The 8,085-nt window shown below is 34.4% G+C and overlaps 1 pseudogene across 1 annotated transcript; it reads right to left on the bottom strand.

Moving 5' to 3' along the window:
• Positions 1-3,103: 3,103 nt before the first annotated feature.
• Positions 3,104-7,142, bottom strand: LOC115976182 (annotated as a pseudogene). Its single transcript, XR_004088263.1, has 5 exons — positions 5,772-7,142; positions 5,452-5,605; positions 5,181-5,374; positions 4,121-4,585; positions 3,104-3,438 (listed from the first exon to the last, which is right to left on the bottom strand). The product of XR_004088263.1 is annotated as an amino acid transporter AVT6A-like (transcript).
• Positions 7,143-8,085: the final 943 nt, after the last annotated feature.

Raw genomic sequence — 8,085 nt, 5'->3', positions numbered from 1 at the left:
CTAAATCATCACTTTTTTTCTTCCCCCCCCCCCCCCCTCATTTTTGGCAACTTCATTGCCTAAATTATTATTAAATTTCTCCCCAAGTTTTCGGCAACTTGGTTGCCACAATTCTCTCTCTTTTTTTCCCCTCCCATTTTCGGCAACTTGGTTGCCACAATTCTTATTTTCTCTCTCCTCACTCCCTGCAATTTCGGCAACTTGGTTGCCACAATTGATTTCCTTTCAAGCACCCCATGGAGCACACTTTGAGCACCTCACCTAGTGGGCAGAGGATTGGGTAGCAGGAATTTCGGTAATGAGATTACCGAAATTCAAAATTTTCTCTCTCTTACTTTTTCTTTTTCTCTCTCATACTTTTGTTAGAATTTCGGCAACATCGTTGCCGAAATTCACTTTCTTTCCTCATTTTATCAAATAACTTTGAACAATACCCATAACGCAAATAAACTCGAGATTTTGCAATATTTAGCCAAAAGACTCGCAACGATCGGACTATCTGATTAAAAGACTGCGTTACATCAAGATTTAACAGTTAATGTGTTCTTGCAAGACAGGTGATTATGTTTAAATTGATTTTGATTGGTCCTCACATGGATTAAATCCTAGAGATAATTATGAGTTTTGAATTTTTATCCATCTTCTTGTAAGACAGGTGATTAATTTAAGTTTAAAATCCATAATTACCATAAGATTTAATCTGGATTATTAAAAGGTTCAAAATTTGGCTTAGTACAATCGATGATTGCAATTACCAAAGACCAGCGGACTGAATGTCAAGGTCCTCAAGGATGGGCTAGCAGGTGACCATAACCGTTAATTGGTAGTAATAGACAGTCGAACATCAATGACCACTTTCGATGGTGACAGATGAATGGGTGGCAATGGTTGTCAACAATGTTGGGGAGGTGGTAGTGGTGGCATAGACAAGTTGAAAGGGGTAAAAATGGTGGGGATGAAGTCAAGGCTAGCTTCTTTCATAAGAAGTTTTATATTGTAGCTATTAAACGCATAAAATATTTTCTACCATTTGGTGTAATTTTTCATTGACCATGGAAAATGTCAAAATGTCTTTTGATTAACTAACATTTTCAGTTGCACCAAATACCGAAAAATATTTTATTTCCAAACAAATGAGTTAGGTTCATTCATTTTCTTCTTCTCAAAAAAAAAAAAAAAAAAAGTTCATTCATCTTCCTTTGTCTCACTCTAGTTACTTTTCCTATTGTTGCTTATGGTGTTTAATCTTTGTTGAGATTTTCCCTTGACACAAAAAAGAAAAAAAAAGAAAAAAAAAAAGATAAAGTTTAGCTAAAAAATTGGTTGTAACATAAGGCTACAACCTTACTCAATAAAATAAACATTACTACATATTTTAAAAATCTAATCATTATATTGCATGTTCTTTACATTCTTAATATGCATGTTAAATTTGTGTCAATCGAATGTTATTTACTATATGATCTATAAGTTTATATTTTATGCATAATTGTAAACTACAAAAAATTGCAATTTAAACAATTTATTGATAACATAGCTATTAATTTTTAATTTATTAGAAATTTTGCAAGTATGGAGATATAAGAAGAAGATGTAATCTAATGGAAGATTTATCAAAATTCAAATCCAACAAAAAGATATTGAGTAAGGTTGTAACCTTGTAGCTAAACTTTCTCCAAAAAAGAGGAAAATTTTGAGTCTCCCAATTCTAATATAGCCTAAGAGCATTGGAATCCCATTTTTTAAATGAAGATGAGTAGCTAATAGGATTTAGAGCATTTTTGAGGGGCTACTAGTTATTTTTATTCTTTTTCTTCCCTAGGCTTCCCCCAATTTTTCATCCCTTCCCCTCCTACCATCCCTGTCTATTAGGCACCAATGCTCAGCCAAGTTTGGTGATACCAAGTGGCCACCCCATGGCCAGATTAGCCACCAATGCCCAGGGATTCAAAGTCTCTAGGAACGCCCAATAACATATCAATTCGTCAATTTGTGTGTGTGTGTGTGACTGTGAGAGAGAGTATTCTGAGTTTTTAATTTCACAGGAAAGAGCTGGGGGTAGAATAAAAAAAATGATACAAAAGCATATCAAAACGACTAGAGTGCTCAACATTGCTAACAAGTACTGTAGTTTTTTGCAAAATTTTGAATAGTAATAATGCAACACTGGGTGTGAAACATTTTTTGTGATTCTTAGCTACAGACCTACAGTACTAAATTACTTAGTTTAAAAGACCATTACAAAACCGGATATGAATGTTCTTATCAGGTCAGCATCTCATGACCTGTAACTTAGAAATTAGTCATTGGACCAACTGAAATCCTGCTTTCCAAAACTATTTCTCTTAGATTAGATGGTGACATGGTACCATTCATCACTCTGGTATTTGTTTTTCTATGAATGACGGGTATACCAAACAGAAATGAATGAGAATAGACTAAAACCTTTCTAAAACATGATGGTAAACAACAAAAGTGAAGAAATATAAGAATCAAGGTTAGAGACCAAATAATTCATTGCCGTGCGCCTCACCATTTTCATCGGGGGAGCATTTACAGCCTCAGGCCTGGAAAAATCTCAACCCTCCCCCCCCTCTTTTTTTCTGTTATGGAACCTTCTGTGGATTCATGTAGTAGAAAGCCTGGTTAATTTCAGTATCTCACAACTATTACAGATGTTACTGCAGCAAAAGACCACATTCAAGCAAGAGTTTCTATCTATGCTTTGGCTTATCAATTCCATTTCTAGAATTTGGCCCACCAAATCTATGTGAATAATAAATAATCTGCCTGAGGGTTTTACTCTCCAGCTTCATTTGGTTGAAAGGGAAACATAGAAAAAGGAATGAAGAATAAGAATCTGATTAGATTTCCTGTAAAGCATGGGCCTGATTAGATTAGGACATGGTACAGAAATATGCATCTGAATTTTCCAGCCAATAAGGAGTGGGCCTCTCTCACACACGCAACAAATCAAAACTAAGTGATGAGTGCTCCTGAACTAATAGAGACCAACCCTTAACACAGACAAAGACAGATAATGAAAAGGAACTTGGGATAAAAAGGGGAAAAAGAACTCTGTTGGAAGTGAAGTAGAGTAAGATAGTGCAGTGGAGTAAGATGTAAATCTATAATTCATAGGTTTTAACTACAAATTACATTATTCAGCATAAGCTGTGAACAATACAATGATGTACCTAGGGAGTGAACCTAAAATGTATAAACTATATTTCTCTCCTTTTAGAACCATAGCAAGAAAAAAAATATATTAGAAACCCTCATTACCAATCGCAATTTAAGGAAATTTTGGTCAAGCCTTCTTCCGTCAACAGAGCATATGCATCACTGTAAATGGCTATCGCATTTGAGAATACTGCAAGAATGATCATGCAGATGGATGTGACCTTGTCCTTCCTTGTGCCAATACCATGAGGGTCCCTGGAAACGCCAAGTAAGGGAAGAGATAGAATGTTAAAATGTCATAACAGTGATTAAGAAAACTGTACTCATGGTCTAAGCAATTATTAGTTTGCATGCAGATTACTCCAGTAAATGAAGCATCATTATAAAATTCTGGCTCCACGGGTCTATGAGATAATTTTTTTAGACAAGTTGGTTCTCTTGAAAGTATTGAACAGAAGCCCACACATCTACTGCGATGGTATATATGAAATAGAGGTATATATTATCAATCCTCCAGAAATGCCTTCTCTATCGATTTGAAAAATGAATGTTGAGAGTCTTCCTAAACTCTCTTCTCTTCTTGAGGTGTGTTAAGAAGGGATACAAATGCATACCCTCCACTATAAACAAATTTTGCAACTCCATCAAGTGTTCCAGCATAGCCATTGACAGTCTTTCCTTAACAAAACAGGGAGAGGGAGAGAGAAAGAGAGAGTATATTTGACACTATTGCTAGCCCCAAAATGAGCGCCCCGGAGTCGCAGACATATATTGCTATAGATTGTGAAACAAACCCAACCCATCATCTACATAATAGAATTTTGAAATATGACTCCAACAAAGTTATGTTTATTCCTAAAGTAAGATATTCTACTATAGAAAATATATAAAAGTAACTTGCCACAAATTTAAGCTTCAAGAAAAAAGATGAACTTACTTGAGACTAATGGAAGCAGGAAAGATGAATGCCAGTAGAACTCCAACAGTTGCTCCAGTGAACTCAAAAGCTACCCACCTGCTGGGTATAAATATTGCACCCAAGAGAATAATTACAACAAGCCCCATGCTGATGATTGCAAATCTAAAGTTGTCTGAAGCCAAGGGCCTGGCTGAGGGAAAAAGGAGACCATCCAAGTTGAGCCTCAATGGAAAGAAGGCATGGGAAATACTAGTATGATATGGCCAGCATAGCTTATACGAACAACATCGTTAAAAAGAGAACTGTAGGGGACACCAAGGTCAGTGTCAAACTTGGAGAGCGAGTCAGAAAGAGTTGAATCACCAAAGAGAAGGAACCCAAACAACCCGGTCATTATGTAAACAGTGGTGCAGAGAGCAAGTGAAGTCTGTACAACTCCTATCATCTGTGGAGAATCTTCAAGTTCATTCTCAATTGTGTGAACTGCATATATTTAACAAAGTTTATTACAACACTAATGTGATGAAAGCTAAAATCATAAGCCAAGATGTGCGAAGCTAGGTTACAGAACCAGACCTCCCAACTCAATAGACCTAGTGTATCATCCAAGCATTCTGCCTTTCATATATCACCCTAGATTAATAGAGCTCATATGAATGGTGTTGAATGCATGTTATCCTCAGAAGTCAGATGACAAGTTTTGTTTTATAGTCATTTTGTATGCACAGAGGAACATGTAAAATTTTTTGCAGGACCATGATACAAATACAAGATGTTTTCTGCCTAAGTCTAAAACATGAAAGACGGGTCCTTGAGCACTCCCTGACCCCTAAAATCATTAATTTTCAACCCCAAATTTTATGTTTTCTGAACAGAATATAAACCTATATGTTTGACATTTTATCCAAAACAACAAATGAGGGACATATGAACTTTGTTTTAATTTTCTTTTCCCTAACACAGACCATATACATTACCAGGGAAAAAACCACCATATGTCAGATCATATTATTTGGATACAAATCACAAACCACGAGTGTACTATCACTTGTGCATTAGGAGAGAGTTGGCTTCTTACCATTGTAGTGGCAGACATAAGCAAAAACAACCACAGGGACAGATCTCAAAAGGATGCCAAATCAGTGACACTTGGAAACAGTGTTGGTGTCTCTATGCTTCCCACTATCAATTTGTAAATTGTTACTCCAATGACAACAATAAGGAACAAAACTGCCAGAGAAAATGATATGACTGATGAAAATCTCAATGAATCTGCAGCCCAAATTAATGAATATCATTAGTGGTGGGAATCATTAAGGATGAACAAGAAAATTAAATTATAAACTAACCAATACACTTAAAGCATATCAAATGGAACAAATATTGCCACAGTTAAGACAATAAGAACAAAGGCACGTCCAGTCCACCAGTGTTCCCCAAACCACTCTTGTAGAACACCAGAATGAGGAACCCCACTGGAAGTGGATCCCGAAAGCACATCCTCTGGTCACATGAGTACCATCTAGATTAGTTTGGTAATTTACAAATATTTGATATAAGGAAAAATGTAAGGTAATCTACGAGTCCTACCAGACACTGCTAAATGATGGTATATTAAGACTAAATTAAGTAAAAGCAAATAGGATAAAGGAAAGCATTGAAGTTACACCAATTATTATCAAATACACAATAAGAACACCAATGTTGTTGATGATAACACAGACTTGAAGCAATATTTTCCCAATCCTTCCAAAGGCATCACCCATTAAATCCCCATAAGAAAGTGCTGCCCCAAGGACAAGACCCAAGACTTTCAATGTGGCAGGCAAACTCATAATTCCGGAACCAACGATGGTACACACCAGATTGAAGACAGAACCATGAAAGGAAGCTCCATGAAATCTACAAGGAGGCTCTCTCATCACCAACCGGTTCCTCTTTTTGTGAAATGTTATCAAGACTTTCATTAGTCATATTCTTACGTTTCAGTACAGCAAAACCAAGATTGCAGCTCACAGATGTTAGTTTTGAGAACCCAATTAACAAAATTTAAACCAGAAACAAATGGTTAATTAAAAATTAAAAAATAGGAATGAAAACCCAAATATTTCTATAAAATCTTGGATCAAATCTTGGGAATCACATTCCAAAATTCACAAATTCTGAACAAAGTGGTATTACTAGTATGAAAATTATAATTAAAAAAAAAAAAGAAAAAAAAAGAAAAAAGAGACTTTATATACTAAATACAAACGCCCCCACAAGGTTTTTCAAGGACTATACTTGAAAACCACTGCTTTGGCAGATGGCACTACCAAAAGTATTAACTTGAATTAAAACTTGGTAAAACCTCAATTTAAACCTCTTTTGGTATATTTGAGGCCCATAAACAGAAATGAAAACTTTAATACACTCTATGAATTTTTATAAATAACCAAAAATTAAATTTAAAAAAATGGTTACTGCAAAAATTATAAAAAGCAAAAGAAGTCTGAGTAAAGTTGAGTTCAGACTGACTGAAATAAAAAAAAAAAGACTGTCAAATATCAATCAGTGTAACAGTTGAATACCCAGAAACAGACAAGGACCAGTTGAACTAATTATGATGAACACAAGACGAATACAGTAATAAGTGACTAGAAAAACAAATATGTAGCACAAGACCATATTTTGATGGAAAAAGAATTCCAATATGACAGTGAAGATTGGAATTGAATTCAACTGTTATTCAAAGAGACACATATATGTGAGATGTAGTGACAGTGTAATACCCATTTGAGTTTTGAACAGAAGGTGAACGTGGGTACGAAGTAGACTCTGTACCGTGCTGTTCCAACTTCCTAGTTCCATGTCTTTTGTTGTTGTTGTTGTTGTTGTTGTGAGGAGTGAGTAGGGATGCATTGGCTGGGACCAAAGAATGAATGAAAGAAGAAATGAAACAATAACTATAACTCCAAGCCATTGTCTTCAACACATTGCAATTCAATGCAATTAAAGGTGGTTCAGAAAATCAATAAAAAACTAGTCTTCACGGAGACATTGATACAGTACATGACATGAGATGTTAGGAAAGGTAAGTGGCAGTAAAAGAGGAAATAAGTCTTCCCATGAAAAAAAGAAAAAAAAGAAGTTTAATTACAAATTGGAACCTATAAATTTTCTCTATTTTCATTTTCGTTTCTAGTTTCAAATTTTTTTTTTTTTTTTTCATTTTAATTCTTTAACTTATGACCATTTTAAGAGTTTTTCAAACAGTGAAATCTCTTGTAATAATTAAATAAAGGACTGAAACTAATGTTGCCTACACTAAAAAGAAATTTATTAATGTCTTGGTATCTTGGTAAACGACTAATTATCATGGCACAAATCATATTATTATTTCTATAAAAAAATTTATATATAAAAAATGTAATCCTATTAGTTAACAAGCTGCATTTAAGTGACCGTTTGGATAGTGCTGAAAAGCACCACGTCGTTTCACTTTTTTTTTTTATTTTTTTTGAGAAAATCGTTACTGTGGCAATAACTTTATCTAGTGGGTCTTATGCATTGCTCACGGGACTCACAAACTTCTTTTTTCAATAAAACTTTTATTAAAACTGGGTCCCATGATATTATTCACATATTTAAAAATTATTTTGTTACAGTGTTTTCAGTTTTTAACGATAAGCGGTATCCAAACGGACTCTAAATCTTAAAAAAATAATTTTTTTTAAAAAAAGAAAGATTAAAACGACAATTATTTCTACTATTGATAAATAAAACATAAGATTTTTTTTTTCTTAAAAAAAAAAAAAAAATAGAAGACAACACATCAACATACTAGCAAATAGCAAAGAGCGTTACGAGCTCATCGAGGAATCCATTAAAAAAACAAAGCAGCAATACCTCAAATCCTTTATGAGAAGGGTTATGAAATAATGCTCATTTTGGAATAGCTATAAAATAGTGCTTATTTTGTTCCATTTCTTCTTAAGCCTTCC

Source organism: Quercus lobata, chromosome 2, assembly GCF_001633185.2.
Source record: "Quercus lobata isolate SW786 chromosome 2, ValleyOak3.0 Primary Assembly, whole genome shotgun sequence".
Classification (NCBI taxonomy): Eukaryota; Viridiplantae; Streptophyta; class Magnoliopsida; order Fagales; family Fagaceae; genus Quercus; species Quercus lobata.
Note: the sequence above shows the minus strand (reverse complement) of the source record. Positions and strands in the feature narration are given on the sequence as shown.